This window comes from Vidua macroura, chromosome 13 (assembly GCF_024509145.1).
Source record: "Vidua macroura isolate BioBank_ID:100142 chromosome 13, ASM2450914v1, whole genome shotgun sequence".
NCBI classification, from domain to species: Eukaryota; Metazoa; Chordata; class Aves; order Passeriformes; family Viduidae; genus Vidua; species Vidua macroura.
Genome location: NC_071583.1, coordinates 2590179 through 2608342, shown reverse-complemented (window position 1 = coordinate 2608342; position 18164 = coordinate 2590179). Strand labels below are relative to the sequence as shown.

The 18164-nt window shown below is 42.9% G+C and overlaps 1 protein-coding gene across 1 annotated transcript in view; it reads left to right on the top strand.

Moving 5' to 3' along the window:
• LOC128814001 (contactin-6-like) overlaps positions 1 to 18164 on the top strand; it is a 125554-nt gene that overhangs the window by 1008 nt on the left and 106382 nt on the right. The gene's annotated exons all lie outside the window — the stretch shown is intronic.

Sequence of the window (18164 nt, the reverse complement as noted above, 5' to 3'; positions counted from 1 at the left end):
ACAATTTCCTGCAGCACTTATGGAGCTGAATGATCAAGCAAGATGCAAACACTCTGTAAATAACAGTTACTTGTCCTTTTACCAGCACTGCAACCCATTGCAGATAAATACTGTGAGTTAAAATCCAAATATTTACTCCTCTGAAGTAGCATTTGCACCTCCCCTTTTATTTTTCTCCCCCGAAGAGAGGAGACTTGTGACTTCCACACAAAGTCCTGAAAGAGATTTTTTCTGCGTGTGCCACTAAACCCTGCAGTGTTTGTAATTCCAGGCACCACATCCCCACAAATAACCCATCTCCATCAGCCAGCTTTGCCTGTGGTGCTCCAGAGGCACTGTGTCAGTGTTTCACATTCCACAAGTCTCTGCTTCGTAGGTTTTACGACACTAAAAAGTCCCAAATCAGTACCTCTATGAAGTTAGCAACAACCATAGATCACATTTTGTCATGTAAAAAAAGAAAAATAAAACCCCCCAATGTTTGCAGCTGTGGGTTTCAGATGCTGGTGAGGTACTGCTGGCCATGGATTCCAAGTTTTACATTCCATGCTGAGGATGAAATTATAAATAATCCATAACAACCTAAGTGCTTTAAATCAAGCAGGAGCCATGTCTCCTTTCCTTTGCTTCCAGCTTTATGACCACTATTAAGAAGGTTTGTGGTGCATAATAAGCTACCCTAAAATTAATTTCTTGCCATTGGAGCAAGTATTTCCCTCACAGAACAAGGTACCAGTGTGCCCAAGAGGCCTTAAAACACAAAGTTGGTTGGTTCAAAGCCCTATTTGTGTTTGAACTGAGAATTTTCATTACAAGATATTTTGTGAGAATGTGGGAAGAGATCAGCTCTACGAAACAGCATCAAATTTTTATTTCCCTCCCCAAAACTGTGTTAGCTGCATGTTACTACAGCATTCCTTCTGTGAAAAACTGAGTTTATTGCAGAAGATTGCCACAGATTGCCTCTGCTCACCTTCCTCGGAGAGACAAAAAACATCTAAATGGTGCCCTGCTTGTGCCCAGCCTCTCACGCTGTCTCTGGAGCAGGGGAGGCCCTTGCAGAGGAGGAAAACCAGCAAGTCTGGCCCAAAAAGTCATTTAGTCCTTCTTCCCAAGGGCTGCACTCAGAGCTGGCCATAACTCTGTGCTTGGGCAAGGTCGTAGCTTCGTCTGTCTCCAGGAGAAGTGGAGACACAAAGAAATTCAGGCCCAGTTTTACAGCTACAACTCCCTGCGTGGCAAAAACCATCCCTGGGACACACAAAAAAACCCCAGACACATCAGAATTTAGGTGATTAGGTGACCTTATTTTCATCCAAAAACAATCAGGCTCTACAAGTCTCTTATTTACACAAAGGCTTTCAGCAAGTGCAGAATATGAAAGGAAAAAATAAACAACTTAAAAAGGGAACAAAGCATCTTCAAGTGCCCCAATCACAGTAAACAAGAACAACCCAAATCAAAATAGATCCGGGCACTGTGCTTAACAATTCCCCACCTTTTGGAGGAAAAAGCCACACACCAGTGTGAGACAGAGCATCAGAGGAATGGAAACCCTACTTGGAGCTAGGAAAGTGCTAAACACACCAGGTCAGCCCAGAGCAAAGAGCCAGCAAGATATTTCTGCACAAAAATCCCTCATGGGGACTTAAACTCCTCCACTTCAGAGGCTGAAGGAGAAGCAGTGAGGAAAAAATTTTCCATCCCTTTCTGCTCTCAGCTCTGTCTCCTCTCCTCCAAGAAGCTCCTGGTGCAGAACCTCCAGCTGTGGCTTTTCCTGGTGGGAGAGGAGCAGCTGGTCAGCACTTCCTGCTGCTTTTATTCTCAAGGGCACAAGGGCTTCTTCCCAATTTTTTTTTGGGGAGAAATGATTGATCTGTCTTAATGCAGCCTTCCAGTGCCTGAAGGGGCTCCAGGAGAGCTGGAGAGGGACTGGGGACAACGGGACAGGGCACAGGGAATGACTTCCCACTGCCAGAGGGTGGGGATGGATGGGAGATTGGGATGGAGTTGTTCCCTGGGAGGGTGGGGAGGGGTTGGGATGGAATTCCCAGAGCAGCTGGGGCTGCTGGCAGTGCCCAAGGCCAGGTTGGACACTGGGGCTTGGAGCAGCCTGGGACAGTGGAAGGTGTCCCTGCCCATGGGGATGAGATGAGCTTTAAGGTCCCTTCCAACCCAAGAAATTTAATTATTTGATCTCATCTTTTTATTCATTTTGGGCGTCTTTGTGTTCTGGGTTTCCTGCAAGAGTTCAAACTCCAGAGCACAAAGTGCTGAGGGGAGCACTGAGAGAGAGGGATGGGGAGGAAGGAGCTGGGGAGAAGAAGAAGAATTTCCCTCACACCCTCAGATGTATTTTTAGCCCATGAAGACCAGAAGGAATGAACCAAGTGAGTCAGAAAGGCAGAAAGGCAGTTTGTTTTATTAAAATTCCCGACAGCATCTGCTGTAATGCTCTTGTTAAAAGAGATGGAAAACATCAGAAAGATGAGAGAAGCTGTGTTCTGTCCTTGCTCTTTACACAACAGAATAATATGGAAAGGAGTGGAATTGGTTTCCCAGTAACTGGTTTTATTGGCTATCTCCAAACACAAGTGACCCAGGTACACAAAGACCCTCCCCAGGGTTCTGATCCCAGCTCCCAACCAGAGGCAGCTCAAACAAATAAAAACACTCTGCCTACTTTTCCTACAATAAATCCTTCCTTCTCCTCAGGACATCCTGATGTGATCACCAATAAGATCCATTTTTTTTTTATGAGATTCTTCAGAAAAAATAGAAATGCTTTATATTTAGTAATGAATTCAGCTCTCCCATGGCTGCAACCAAAGCCTGAGGATCCCAAATCCCTCTTTGTGGTGATGCCTGCAAGGAATCTTTTATTAAAATTCTCTTATTAAACTTATCTCTTATTAAATGGGGGAAGACTGGCTGGAAAACGAGGATCCTCTGCTGTAAAAAGGAGTGTAAATATCAAGTGTGTACCTTTGAGCAGCACCTGATTTTAATTCCCATCCCTGTGATTCACACTGGGAAGGTAGAACAAGGCTGGGATGAAGTTCTGCACCAAGTTTCTCATTGAAATGAATGAATTTTTGGACATTTAGTGATCATTTCTGCTTCAAACACACCTTTTCCACTGCCTGGTCCGTTGTAGGGCCAGGACATCAGGAATGGGCCTGCCTGGATCCCAAAATGCTTGGCACTGTTCCTGAAACCCTGGTGCACTTCAGCAATTTAAATCCATTTCTGCCAGACGTTCCCTCAGCGAGTTTGGTGTGTGCAGAACACGAGTGGTGCCTTTGGTGAGAGAAATGGGCATTAAAAGCACAGAAGTTTCTGCAACTTCATCTCTTCGAGCAGTTTCTGATAATCCTACCATGAAATTACAAAAGCAGCGGGACCAGAGCAAACCTCCCTGGAAATTGTACTCCCTCCATTTGTAAAGGAAGCCAGATAAGGTGGAGATTTTTATCAGCTAAATGAGAGAGCTGTGTCACATGGACTACCCAGTGTCCCACCCCTCAGCTGAAAACCCTCAGTCAGGACAGAATTTGGGCTGGTGTGCTGTGGATCCGTGAATCCCTGCCTTTCCCAGGGTGTTGCAGCTTCCAAGGAGTTTGTCCTTGAGCCAAGGAAAGAAAAACAAAACCAAAATTCTCCACAGAGCCACACTGGGCACCCACACCATGACCTCCAGCAGAGCTGCCGATTCTCCCTCGTGCCTCACTTTCCCTCCTCTGATCTATCAGCAAGCAGCCACTATTCCAGCTGCTCCTGATGCTTTAGAGGGGGATAACCCTGGCTGGTGACAGCTGGGAACTGTTTTACCCATGGCACTGTCACTTGTCCCTGGTACTGCAGCATCCAGGCTCTCCTCACACTGATCCATTCTGCTAATTTCCCTAATTTCCCCACTTAGCCCCAGATGGGTTTGTTTTCCTTCGGTTGATAATAGCAGAGAAGCTCTGCAGGCCCCAGAGAGGGAATTTCTCTCGCAGAAATTGTTTTGTCTGCTGGTTTAGAGGGAGCACTTGGGCTGCACAGCGGGTTAGAGGTTTTACCCCTGTTAAAGTCACTTAAACTGCCACCTTTCCCTCAGCACTGATATCATTAGTGCTGACACATTGCTGCAGCCTCTCCACAGAGGTCACCCAGCCCTTTCTGGAGCTATCACACAAAGCTAAAAGCCATAAATATTATATTTAACCCTCTCCTTTCCTGTGTTACTCTGCAACCACTGGAGGTACAGGTCTATTTTCTTCCCTGAACACACTCTGGCTCCTTTATTCCACCAAATCCATGAGTTAGGTTTCTATTTTCAGTCCTGGCTCAATTTTCCTACCCCAAAATCCAAATAAATATCAATATTTGGTATAAAACTCTAATGCCTGGGCAGCTGCATTCCCATCTATCTGTGAGGGGACAGACTTGTCAGAGGGATCTTCTACTTACAAGGAAAATCTTTGTTTCCTACATCATTAAAATAGGAACAGTTTTTCATGAATTCCTTTACAAAAGCCTGGGCTAAAGGTGTCCCTGCCCATGGCAGGGGGTTGGGACAAGATTATCTTTATGGCCTTTTCCTATCCAAAGAGTTCTGTGATTCTCTGAAAAACTTTACGTAAAAAGAAACAAACAGACTCCTTTTTTTTAAAAGAGAGAATTCACTGAACGTGCTCTAAATATTTGTTGTTGCTGTTTAAGTACCAAGCAGATTTTGAGCAGGATAAAGTCAGGCTAAAGTCTGTGTAGAAATTCCCAGGAAAATGCCCTGTGCCAGGCTGGAGGTGTGAGGTGTGGTGAGGAAGGGTGAGGAGGTGGAACCCCCATCCCTGGAGGTGTCCAAGGAAGGGCTGGAGGTGGCACTCAGTGCTCTGGGCTGGGGACAAGGTGGGGATGAGGCACAGGCTGGACTGGATGATCTCAGAGGGCTTTTCCAAGCTCAGAGATCCTGGGTTTCTGTGAAATGCCCCTTGCTCAGGTGGGGCTCCCTGAATCTGAGTCCAGCTCCTGCTCAGGTCTCTCCCTTCCTGTTCCCTGTGTGCTGAGCACAGAGCTAGAGGTTTAATGCACCATTTGGCCACTTCTCCATATTTTTTTTCCTGCCTGTTAATAGGATTATCCATCCCCTGTGCTGCTGCTATGCCCCAAACATGGTGCCAGGGCTGCTCCATCCCACTCTGCTGCCCCTCTCCAGGTCTGATTCCATCTGAGACATCACCTCAGCTTTTACTCAACTGCCTGAAGCAAAGGAGAATCCTGCCTTATGAACCTGCTCACAATTGCTGCAGTTCCAGCCAGGAATAAACTGTTCTTAACCTAAATACTCCTCTGAGGACACTGAGCTTGGGGGAAGAAGCATGACTGTGCTGTATCTAGTGCAAGCAGGGATAAGTGAGCCTGGACACGCTGGATAAGTTGGGAAAGCAGCTGGAAAGAGAGGGGAGGGAAAGGAGAACAGGGGTGAGCCCAGCTGAACAATAATGACCACTTTAGATTGTAGTAAATGCAATGTTTGCAAATAAAACACAGACTTGAAGCTACAAAGAATGAAAAAGCTGCCAAAGTGGAAGATTTGTCCAAAGGAAGCCCAAAAAATACCTCAAGGAGAAGGGAAATTCCAGGGTGTGAAAAGCCCTTCCATAGTGAGAGTGAGGTGAGGCTGTGGTTGGTGCTGGGCACCACAGGGAACAGCACCCATGGAATAATTGACATGGCAAATTAAAAAGTGATAAAAATGATAGAGCAAGGTGGACAAAACTCAGTGGAAGAAGAGCTGGTGTGGAATTAAATTTACAGGAAAAATATTTTTTCACTTTAATGGAAAATGCCCACTAAGGTGAGCCAGGATCTACCACTGAATCTTAGAGAAATCCTGATAATAAGAGACTTCAGAGGTATTTTGGGGTGCTGTGAGGAAAGCTGTGGAGAGTGCTATTTGGAATTACTCTGTACTTGAGGTATTTCAGCATTAATTGCACAGCTTTACTCAGAGATTACTCATTTTCAAGTTACTCTTGCTGAAGGTGTTGAATAATGGATGATATTAAACTTTGGGTTAGGGATTCAGGGGATTGATTTGGAAGACATAGCTGAGACAGCCCCAAAATCAAACTTCTGTCAAAAATTAGCAGAATAAGAGTTACGTTTGAAGTGCAAGAACTGAGAGAAAAGCACCTTTCTCACTGATTCAGGCAAAATAAAAACGACTAAGCCTGTCACGATTTTACCTCTTTGTCTGGCTGACTTTCTCAGCAAGATTGATTCCAAATCCAGCTAAGCCCTGGAAGGAATTAGCGGGAAACTGCTTTGTTGGAAGATGCTGAGGGGGTGGGTTGAGCAGCCAGGGAAGCAGCAGCAATACCCAGAAATAAAACCCCAGGCCTGACTAACCAGGGGGCCCTGTTGGGTTCACTGAAGTATGAGTACATCATAAAACCTCTCACTTGAATCCACAGAGGCAAAAGCAACACTTTGGGGGAACAAAAAGTGTTGCCCTGATTTTTAGAAGTGTGTACTTTTCTTTTATAATTCTTTTGAAAGTTTTAAGGTTCTCATAAAACTTCTTCAGACTTACGATAATGTTTACATATTTCTCCTGGAGTTCTCACGCACTGTTCATGGAAATAATGATTGTTTTGCGTTCTTCTTTGTGGGAGGAGAGAATTGATGGACTGTTGGTTTGACCAGTGTGGTTGGAGAGGTGGCAATTTCATCCTCCAATCCATGGTCACTTTTGGAATTCTAGATATTGCGAGGTCAGAAATAAAACTTTCTCTTTTTTCTCTTTTTCTGTGTACTCGTTTCGTGTCCAATAGCGACACAAAAAGCAGGTGAGAAAGTGTTTGTGAGGTCATAAAATCAGAGAACACAGAGTGGGAGGGACCTTAGGGATGATCCAGTGCCACCCCTGCTCCCTGGGCAGAGCCTCTCCCAGTGGGATGATGGAATTTTATCAACCATGCAGGGGCACTCACTGGCCCATGAACAGAAGATAATTAATAATTAATAGCCCACTAACAGCAGATATCTCCTTGAGGGAGGATGGGTTGTGGAAGAGATGAAGAAAACTGCCCAATGAACAGAAGATAACTGCCCCAGCTTTAGCAGATGGCAATAGAATAAACACCCCCAGCTAAACCTTGCATTTCCAACCTAAGACACCAGGCCACAGCCCGTGCAATTACCCACTCCAATAATCAGTGCCTGGCTCTGATGAATTACAGCCCAGGCTGGGGATGGGTCAGAATAAATGAGCTGGGATGAAGGGTGTGACAGGTAACAAGGCATTTGTAATGGGCTATACAGCTATTAAATGCAAAGTGAAAAGGGGCACTAAAATATGTGTAAAAAGAATGAGAAATAAAGCTAAAATCTATTTAGGCCATGGTTGTTGACCTGGTGTGAGAGACTGAAAATTAACCTCGCTCTGCATAAATGCACTAAAATATGTGTAAAAATAATCAGAAATAAAGCTAAAATCTATTTAGGCCGTGGTTGTAGACCTGGCATGAGAGACTGAAAATTAACCTTGCTCTGCATAAATGCAGGAGGGTGTCAGGGAGACTCTCAGGTCACTTCAGTGCTGCCACACTCAAGTTTTGGGCCATTTGAGGGGGTTGCTTCTCCTGTCATGGTGCAAATTTGGGTAAGTCCCCAATTGATGTACCTTTTGCTAGCCATGGACAGACAGCAAAAGGTGCAAGAGATGCCTCCAGGAAAGTCTCACTGCACCAGTCAGCCCCCAGAGCTTTGGGTTAAGCTCCTGCTTTCCTCTGAAGCCCAGCCTAACTTTGCACTTCCAGCCCAGGCTGGGCTTGGAACGAGCTGGGAGAGTGGGAGGAAGAGCTGATCTCTTCTGAGCCACACACAGGGAAGGGATGAGGGGATCTCTGGGCTGTTCCCAGGAATTTACATTCTTCAGAGATGCTTCACTGTTTAAAAACCCCATAATGGCTGTTTCTGTTTTGCTTTAATTTCAGTGTTTTGGAGGAGCAATAATGCTTTGGGTAAAATTCAAATCAATGCAAACCTCATAAGCCAATAAAATTTTATAGATGGTTATCCAATATGTAATTTGTTACACAATTTCTCTGTGGCTTCTGTTTATTGAGACATAAAGACTTTGCTTTTTTTAAGGGAGGTTTTATGTGAGGAGGGCATAAGAAGGGATAACCTTTCATACCTATTGTGCCATAAACTAAATTACTCTTAACCCAAACCATTAATCTTGTGGTGGCAGCCTAATGAGACCAAAGGAAACAGAAACAAACTGCCTGGAATCTTCTTGAAGGGACAACTTTTATTTCCATCAAGCCTGTAGCTGTCCAGGTTGGCCACATGGATGTCACAGTTGATAATACCGAATAATATAATAAAAAATAATCCAAGAAAATGATGAGGGTATAAAGCTTGGGACAGGGAATGAATGTAGAAGAGATGTTCAGGTGTAGCTGCACACTGTTTATTTCCTGGCAGGAATTTCCTGCTGGATGTGAGTAATGGAGGGAAGGGAAGGAAGTCTGAGCAGCAGCCTGGGGGCTGCTCAAATAGAGATCAGCGTGGCTTTGGTGATTTGGGTCAGGAGGGCTGGAAAACCTCTCAGGAAGAATGATTCCCACCCTAGTGAGGAAATTCACTGCAATGCCTGGTGCTTATGACTAAGATGTTCTTTCTCTAATACAACTTTTCTCTCTGCAATATCCTTTGGCCTGTACACAACATCATTTTTCCCGGTGTAATTTCAAAGCAAAGGAGCAAAACTTGGGAGCAAATGTGACTTTTCTTTTTTATGTTTTATTTTTTGGAGCCAAACACACAAACATAAAAGGAGCTTTTTCTCAGTACGTCCTGCTTGAAGTATGAGTGCACTGACCTGGAGATACACACAGAGTAAAAGCCAATTTGAGGCTGTCTCGTAAGTTAAGTGAAGCTCCAGGTCTTTGAGAAGCTGATCTAAATCTTGCTGAATTCAGTGGGATGTGCTTCTCTTTCCCAGGACTGGATCAGCCCTTGCATGCTGCTTATTAGCTCCATTAATTCCTGAGTGATTTTCCCTCCACACAATGCAGTTGTGGCTGTGGGATTTGCCTGGGTAGAGGAATTGAAGTACATGGTGATGAACTTGCACTCTGATGAGGACTGGTTTGCCTGTTAAAGAAAGAAAAGCTAAAGGCAGTGGATGCCTTCAGCCCCTAAATTTGCTATTTCCCTTGAAGGATGACAGATTTTTGTGAGAGGAGCAGACCAAGAGAGGAATAGAAACAATCTGTGCTTTGCTCTTAGCATAGAACTGGTGAAAAAAATGGATCTGTGTCATTATGAGGTAACAACATTGTTTTATGTGTCAAGGGAAAAAGAGAAATAGTCCATTATTTAGATCAGCACCAGTAAATGGATGTTTTTAAGACTGAAAAGCGGGGCCATCTCCCTCTTATCATCTCCATTCAATCTCCTAAACTCTTGCTGAACCTGTAACAGAGCCTGGGCTGCGAGGGAGAGCGAGCCAAGGCTCAGAGTGACACGGAGTGACACCAGCAGGAGTTATTAGAGGAATTTATGAGCACACTCAGACATGGGCATGACAAGAACTTGGGGAAGAGCTGCAGTATCCCAGGAAACAATCTGCATTATTAAGAGCAGAACTCCAGGGAAGGTGTGACGAGCTTGACAAAGTGCAGACACTTCGCTTCAGGATCCTCCTCAAAGTCTCTTCCTCAAAACCAGAAGCACTTTTAAGCCCATTAGAGACTAAACTCTATTTTGGGATTTTACCACTGCAGCTCCAAGGAAATGTGTAGAAACTCGCTGATGGAGCAGCTTTGCAGGGATGTGAGGCTGAAAATTAGGCTTTTACAATGTTTTTTTCTGCAGTTGTTGGGATGGATTTGATAGTCCTGGGGAAGCAGCAGGTTGGCCAAGGCTCCAAAGGTGGCTCTGAGCTGGTGTTGGTGCTGGTGTGAAACTGGTCTGAACCTCCCTGAAATGGGGCATAACCCACACAGCTTCCTGAGAGTTTAAATAAAGACTGGAAAAGGAAACTTCATCGTTAAATATTTAGATCCTTGTCCCGTGGAGATAGTCACCAGAGAGGAAGGAAAGATGTAACCATGGGGGTTTCACTGTTCAGGTTTACCAATGAAACTATCTCAAAGGATTTATTTTTTCCTTTTAATATGTAGCCCAAATTCAGCAAAACACCTAATCCTTTTTTTTTTTTGCAGTTGATACGAGAGTGATCCTACAGCAAAGAATGCACCTGAAAATATGTGAATTAGCAATTTCTGCTATGGAGCAGCCATTCCACAAAGCTGGCATTAGACAGACCCCAAAGCAGGGAGCTTAAATTCCAAAGACCCTTTAAATTCAATGTTTTCCTTGAACAAATCCTTATTTTTGTCTGGAATATTAGCAGTGTTAAATGGCCAGCCTCCAGTTTTGAAGGCAATTTATCTTGGGCACTTTTAAAAAGGAAGGGGAAATTTGGGATGTTGAATTGTTTTGGTTTTATTGATGTGGAAAATGAAAGTGTGACTCCTTGATAATGAATGCACTCATGGATTTCTTGGGACAGAACATTTTTTTTTCTTGTTCTAAATGTGGTGGTTTTGACTTAAAACAAAGGACAACCTTTGTAAGAGGTTTGGTGGAATCATGTGCCTTAGTAGAGACTCCAAAAGACAAAAGTTGCTTTTGATAAAGGATAAAGGAATGATAAGATGAGGAAAGATGTCCTTTACTGTGGAAAGACAGATTTTGATATTCTTCAATTCTGCTGAACCAACAACGGTTAGAGTTTACAACAAACAGTTTGATGCAGGAATGGAACCAGAGAAATTTCACTTTTTGTGCCACCACAATGACACAAAATGGATTAAAGATTCAGGAACTGCTTGGGAAGTACTCCAAAATAGGATATAAAAGTGGAATGGAAAATACAGAGTTGGGGGATGAAAAAGGAGGGAGAACCAGCTAAACATGGAATTTTCACCAGCTCCCTTTAATTGGCACAAAACACCATTCAAACCCTCAGGATTTTTCCCTCTGGAGATTTCTCTGAGTTTTCCCTGCTCTTTTCCTGGGTTCTCAGGACCCTGGTGGTGAGGGAATAATGGGAATAATTCCCCAGCACCCCGTTGTAATTTGGGCACTTAAGCAGCAAAATCATTTGCATCAGGACTTTGCCAAGTGTGTGCTCCTCAGAACGGCCTGGGGTGAGGCAGCAGTGGTTAATTCACTTTTTCTTTTCTCTGTTGTAACAGATTATTTGGCATTGTCTCCTCTCAATTATTGTCTGTCATTCCAACAACACATTTTGGTGCATAAAGAGAGTGGAAATGAAAGCACTGAATAGAAGGGGACAAAAGAGGTTCCTTGGAGAGCTGATGTTAAAAGGCAACAGGTGAAAATCCTGTTAGATTTCAGTGTCCAGTTTAATGGATGAGGAAACAAAGCAGAAATGAAAAGGAAGTTCTGCCTCTGGGAAAAAAAAAATGCACTGCCAGGAGAAATCGCTTGCTAAATATTTATATCCAGTCCTGGCCTTTCACGGCCCTTCACGTTTTTGAATTTTAGAATTGATTTCTTTTAAATAACTGCATACATAAATAAGTGCATCCTAAACATACCTCTCTGTGTATTAGGAGACTCTAAGTAAAATTATTATTCTTATCATAAAACAGATAAATTTAAAGAGTTCTTCTTCCAAATAGATTTGGTCCTGGTTCCCAGCTGGTGCAAATTTGTATTTTTCCATGAAGGTCAAGGTTTTCCTACTCTCACCCTGGAGTAGCCAACCCTGTTGACCTGTTAAAAACCCAGAACACCTCCAGAATAGCAAGTTCAAGTTCTTTAGTGTACCCAGGAAGGGAAAACTTTCCTAAATCCTGATTACTCTTGCAGCTAACATTTTGCTTTTCTAACCTGTTCTGAGTTTGTAGCAATTGTCTGCTGCATATCCAGCAGATGCAAATGTATCAATCCCTGCATGTGTGACTTGTTTGGAGCGCAGGGCAATTATCCAGGAATAAAATCAATTTCTAACAAATCATCTGCCATGTGCAAAGCAGGCCTCTAATAGTAATTAAAGTCATAAAATGGATTCATGGTTCTCTCTAGCTCTTTCTTTTACCCACTGGTAAAAACAGCTCATATATGAGTTCTAGGAAAGAGCATGAACTGCAGAAGAAATTAATTAATAAGCAACAAATAATCACAAATCAATTCATTTTAGGCCTAGGATTGCATCATGATTTTCAAGCATCTTGATACAATTGATCTGTGTCATGTGACTTTGAAGTGACTTTGAGGGAATTTAGATGCTCATATGGAACTTGTAGCAAAAATAAAAATGTATTTAATGTAGAAAAAGGGAAAAATAGATAAGTCTTGTTTCAAATGCACCAAGACATTCTCTGTAATAAAATGAATCTCTGAAGTTGTACTTCTATTTAGCTCACATTGACATGTTCTTCTCCAATACACTAAAATGCACAGCTCATAATCAAGTTTTCTTCTCAAATTGCTAATTTAAATACCAAAAAAAAAGTCTATAAGTTACTCCCTGACCTGAAACACAGCCATCTTCTCAAAATCAAAACAGTGGTTAATGTTAAAGTTGTTAAAGAAAGACATGGATATTTATATTTATTAAATCCTAATAACTCAATAATTTTAATTGAGAACAGTGCAATTTCTGTTCACTTTGGGCAGGGAAGTTTTCCTGTTGGATTAAGTCTTTTTTTGACCCAGAGATGGGGCAGCTGAGAGGCGTTTTAAAAACTTTTATTCCATTTTCAGTCTCATGTGAAGGGTGAGACAATACTGGTGTTATAATTCACGCCATCACAATCAGAAGCCAGCTCTTTCCTAATTACAAAACACTGTAAGGGTTTTTTGGCCTATCAGCTGTAGCCACACCATGCTGGAAATGCCTTAAAGCCAATCATCCAAAATTATCCCTCGTGGGTCCCACTACAGTGCATCCTTCATACTTCTATTTCTTCAAAGTGCCTGGTCTTATTTGCAAAGCTCTACAAATCCATTTCCCACACTTTCCCAATTCCCAGTCCTTGTCCTTCCTCCTGCCTGGCTTGGCTGGGGTGGAGCAGCACCCTCAGGGCATCCCCTTCACCCACCCAGTGCTCGGGGATCCCTCTGCTCCTCCCTCTTGGATCACCCAAACCCTTCTGGATTTTCCATGGGGGATCCTTTAGAGACTCCAGCTTTGCTTCTTGGCTGTTGTTTAAAGGACTTCCTCCTCTTCCTCCTCTTCCTCCTCTTCCTCCTCTTCCTCCTCTTCCTCCTCTTCCTCCTCTTCCTCCTCTCCTTCTGCATTCCACCAGCATCCAGCTCTTGAGCAGCTCATCCAGCAGCAGAGGGAAATCATTTGTATTCCTCTTCCCATCTCCAGATCATCTTCAAACCTGTCTAGACATTAAAGCAATCTGTTTGCTGCAGTGATTATTCCACTTGGCTGTATCCCCTATCTTAAAATACATAGATTATGCTGAATTAAGTCCAATTTCATCCAGAAACCAACTGATTATTTTCTTCCTTTTCCTCATTATCCAAGTGATTCTAAGTGATGGCAATAAACAGCAACAGCATCACCAAGGAGGAAGGGAATGGGAAGGATCCTCATTTCACACTGAATCATTTACTTGTTAAACAATAAGCCTTGAAATTAACTTTCCCTCCTGACACCCCTGCATGCACAAATGCAAATAAAATGATTACAGCCTTCATCTTGGGCAAAAATAATGGTCATGGATGGTTCAGCTAATCTTAAAGTCACCCTGGAGTTGCAGCCCTGCTTGTTCCTATTTATATTGGTGAGAATTCCATCTAATCATGGTCTAAATCTGTGGCCACCCAGGTCAGGCCAGAACTAGTCCTGGCCACTTTATTTATTGCTGCACTGCAGTATAAGGCTATTAAAAATTCCAAATATTTCCTGACAGCTCTCGGGGGAAATCTACAGTCCATAATTTCCTTTCATGGTACTATTAATACTTCCTGACAGGCTGAAAGCCAGTTGTTAATAATCTGGAAGATTTCCAGCTTCTTGTCTAAAATTAGCTTCAGTTTCACTTCTTTACTTCTTTTTTTCTTTTTTTTTTCTTTTTTTTTTTTTTTTTTTTTTGGAAAATCTTAACCTCAATCCAGAAATTTCTGAGGCAAGAGTGGCAGGTGGGTGCCCTGGTCCCCTTTCTGCAGGTGTTTGAACCTCCTGGTTCAAAAGAGCATTGCTCCAACTCCAAAACTCCAGGGATGTTTTGCTCAACTCCACATTCCCTTTGGGAAGAAAGTTTGGTGGATTGGTGAGTTCTCTGTGTCCAGTGGGCAAAGAACTTGCCTTTTTTTTTTTTTTTTTTAAGGTGTGGTGAAGGCCACCAGCTGGAGGACCAGGTGTGTAAGAAGTGCAGCAGCAAAAATAATAAAGATGCTGTTTATTTGAAAGGAGAGCCCCATAAAGATATCACAATGCCTTTAATATGGATTTTAATAAAAAGATCTGGGATATTGAATGTGAAGAAGCAAAAGATTAAACTGCAGACACCCAATAAGAGCCTTTAGGGTGGCACAAATGAAAGCATTGCTGGGATATCAGGCTCAGAGAGAAACAACTGCTGCACGAGATCTTGAAAGAGATGAAGTCTTCAAAATATCATTGTAAAAGTTTATCAACAATTCCTTTATTAACCTCCATATCTCTGAAGAAACCTGCACACTGTCTTTTGATGATATTCTCATTTTGATCCTCTTTTTACTGAAGAAATGGGAATTTTGCTGCTGACTTCAGTCAAAACGCAATCAATTTTTTTAATCATTATTACACTGATAATATTTGGAAGGAGGTTTTTTTAAGCTTTTACTCACAGATATGAAGTAGATATTAAACTTTTCACCTGGGAAGAACAATGTGTGCTCTTCATTCCCAGTGCTTGAGTGCCATCAAGATCTGCAGCTTTAGTGTTTGTGAACATGTTAAAAGAAATGTGAGAATTGGTTCAAAAGTGATATTGTCAGATTTGGTAGATATAACACTTTCTGATCTCTTCAAAAACTGTATTTCTTAGTGTATTGTATTGAAAATTGATCCACACTTACATTTCAGCCAGGCCTTGGAAGCCTTTTTATCAGATTTTTTCCATCTCAATGTTGGCTCAGTAATTGTTGCAGACTGTATTAAATGATTGGGAGAGAATCTTCTTATTGTTGGAAATTACCTTTATCATGAAAACTTCTAAATTCCATTTCACATGGAAACCATTCTCTGCTGTAGTTCCCACAGTTCTCTGAGGGCTGAAGTGATCTTTTCATCCCACCAACACTTCCAGGGCAGATTTCACACAGGTGCTGAGGGTGCATTCCCACATATTTAGGGATTAAAATGAGAGCAGCCCTTTTTTAACCAAAGAATGAGCAATCAGCCCTTTCAGGCTGATTACTGGCACTGCATAGTGTATAAATTTTTAAAAAGAGTGTCAAAATACAGCTCCAAATGTGGTTGTATGAGATAACTGCACCTGGGTTCAGCACGGGAGCTGGGATATTCTCTGTTATATTCATTATCACTTAAGCACTTTGCTGTTGAAAGACATTTTAATGCTGATTTGTCAACAGCACAGCCCACTGGGGTTTCTACCTTTCAGTCTTTGTGTTTGGGTTAAGTACAGCAAATTCTCTCATTGGCTCTTGCCTGCTGAGACAGGGTTATTTACAGCTGGGAATGCCCACACAGTGTTTGGCTGCTGCACTGGACCTGTTCAGATACTCCTGAAAGAACGGATGAATGAAAGAGTGGAACTCCCTGGGACCTTTCCAGCAGTTCCAGCAGGATCCTGAAGCACATGGACACGTTCTGCAGTGCACTGATGGCAGAGGAGTTTCTCTTTTTCAGCATCCTGCTTTAAGCTCCCCATTTGGTGCTGTGAAGATAAAAACACAGGAAAAAAATCAAAATAATTTTACAGATATTTAAATCTTGCTCTGTCTTGTACTTGATTGTTAAAGAATGTGTGAATCCTTACAAAGATGCTTAGAATCATGGAATGGGTTGGGTTGGAAGGGACCATAAAGCTCCTCCAGTGCCACCCCTGCCATGGACAGGGACACTTCTGGTGCCTTGTGCAGGCTGCCCTGGAGCAGAGGCTGGGCAGAGTCACAGAATAAAGCAGGGATTTATTCAAAGGATCTCCTCCATGGATCCACCTTGGGCAGCACCAGAGCCCAGCCAGGGCTGCAGCCAAGAGGAACCAAAATGGTCCCAAAATGCACGAGCGCTCCCGGGGGCTCTCACTGGGATCAGCTCTGCTCCATTTGCACCTTGCAGTTCATTGTCCCATTCCAGCTTTAGCCCAGGCACTCCCATCCTGCTTGTTTTTCTCTCTCCAGCCCACGCTGTTTGTGCTCCTGGGGCTGAGATTTGGATCATTTGTCCTTGGTGCCCAGCTGGAGCAGGAAATGTTTTGTCTCCCTGCTCTGTGCACAGAGCTCACCATGCCCTGATGTGAAGCTCAGACCCACACCCTAAAGCAGCACAGAATGTGAAAAATAGAAAAGCTCAAACCTGAGGCATAACTTCCATTATCCCAGGCTGCTCCAAGCCCCAAAGTCCAACCTGGCCTTGGACATTTCCAGGGATGTTCATCCACAAATTCCCTGTGCCAGACCCATTTCAATGCTGGTGAATCCATTTGGGGAGGTGAGTGAGGCCTCATCAGAGAGCAAAGTCCGGCCCATTTCTCCTCAGATGTCTTAATTTGGGGAGTTTAAGACATCAAAAGCCTCTGTAATGTCCCACCATGTAGGATCTCAATGTCATCTGAAACCCAACGAGCTGTTTGCTGGGAGTTAGGAAAATGTTTTGAAAACACAAGATTTAAACCCTCCCCGAAGGCTTTATGCGTTGAATTTGAATTGCAAATGAGCCACAATATTTTCAGTTTCCCTAGGAAAAGTAAGCAATAGCAGTCAGGAGTGAAAACCAAATGAAAATCCAAATCCTTTTGTGAAAGAGGAAAAACAAGAATGATCGGTATCGGAAACCTTTGTTAAATAGCACAGGGTGCTTTTCTCCCTCAAAATATGGTTCAATAATTCTAAATAAGCAGTGAGAACTCCAACAGCATACGTAAATCTTGCTGGAGCCTGGAAAAGTGGTCGCTTCTGCTCCTGCTCTGGTAGTTGCAAGTGTTTGCTATTCACTCTGTTATGGATATCTGGAAAATAGTGTGAGTGCAGAAAGCGCCTCAGGGATAAAAAGTTTGAAAAGAAAAATGTAGCTGTATATCATTGGCATTCATGAGAAAATTCACATTCGATGCCTTGGAAGCAGGTGCTCAGGAGACAATGGAGAGATCAGGAGCAATGGTGTGCCAGGAATGCAAGCCTGGCTGGGACAGACTCAGCTTATTTCCTGGCACATGAGGAATACAGAAGTGTGGAAGGCCAAATTCAAAAGATAATAGAGATGTGTGGAAGCTGGTGGGAGGGAAAGCTGAGGCTGCAGGATAAAAAGGCTGTGCATGCACTGCCTGGATTAGAGCCTTTCTCTCCACATTTCCATTCCTTACTTCTGCCAGGCAGATCTCATTCTATAGGTGGTTGCACCAATAAACCTGGGGTGAAGCTCCTCCACCAGCACCACTGTGGAATTTGGCTCCAAATCCCTGTTGTTATTTTTTTTTTTTTTTTTTTCCCACCAGGTCAAAAAGTTGCTCTTTCTGCAAACACAGCTACATTTTGCCATGGGTAAAAATGTCAATTTGCTGGAATTTAGCTGAGAGCAAAATCTCATCATTCCCAGGGCCTGACAGGTTTTACCCCAGTTCAATGTCACATCGCCACCTGAACCAACTTTTGCTTGCAGAAAACTTAACAGCAAATTGTGGTAGAAGTGGGAAATGGGGCCTATTTCCATGAAAATTCAGATGACACCAGAAGAGCGTTTTGTATTTTGTCACAGATTTGGTCTTGTAAATGTTTTGTTACTCAAAAAATAAGTGGTTGTGGAAATTAAGGGAATTAAGGGTCTTGGAAACCAAAGCCTCGGCACCAGCTTGGGCTCAGCAAAAACGAGACATTGGCACTTAGGTTAATGTGTTAAATGTATGTCAGATTCATTTATTAATTAGTTTAATTAATAAATGAATCCA